The sequence below is a fragment of the Alligator sinensis genome, unplaced genomic scaffold, assembly GCF_000455745.1.
Source record: "Alligator sinensis unplaced genomic scaffold, ASM45574v1 scaffold1195_1, whole genome shotgun sequence".
NCBI lineage: Eukaryota > Metazoa > Chordata > Crocodylia > Alligatoridae > Alligator > Alligator sinensis.
In genome coordinates, this window is record NW_005842322.1 from 1,576,323 (window position 1) to 1,576,633 (window position 311).

Sequence of the window (311 nt, forward strand, 5' to 3'; positions counted from 1 at the left end):
CCCCGCCCCCCGCTGCCTCTCGGCCTTGTCATTGGCTAGCGTTTATTTTGGGCTCCGGCTCCTTCCTCGTCCTTTCTGTTGTCATTGGCCAAAGCGTCTTTCGCGTCCCGCCCACCCCTGCGCCTTCGCCTTGCGACTGGGTAGACCATCATCTCCACCCAGTCGGTTCCCAACCAGATGATTGGGCCCCTCCCGCCGGCTTTCTGCCTCGGGATTGGGTGTGCCTCATCGATGACTCGTCCTCCCTCGGCCTGGGACACCGTAATCTCATTGGGCAGCGGGCCTGAGGCCCCGCCGCCTCGCTCTGGGCC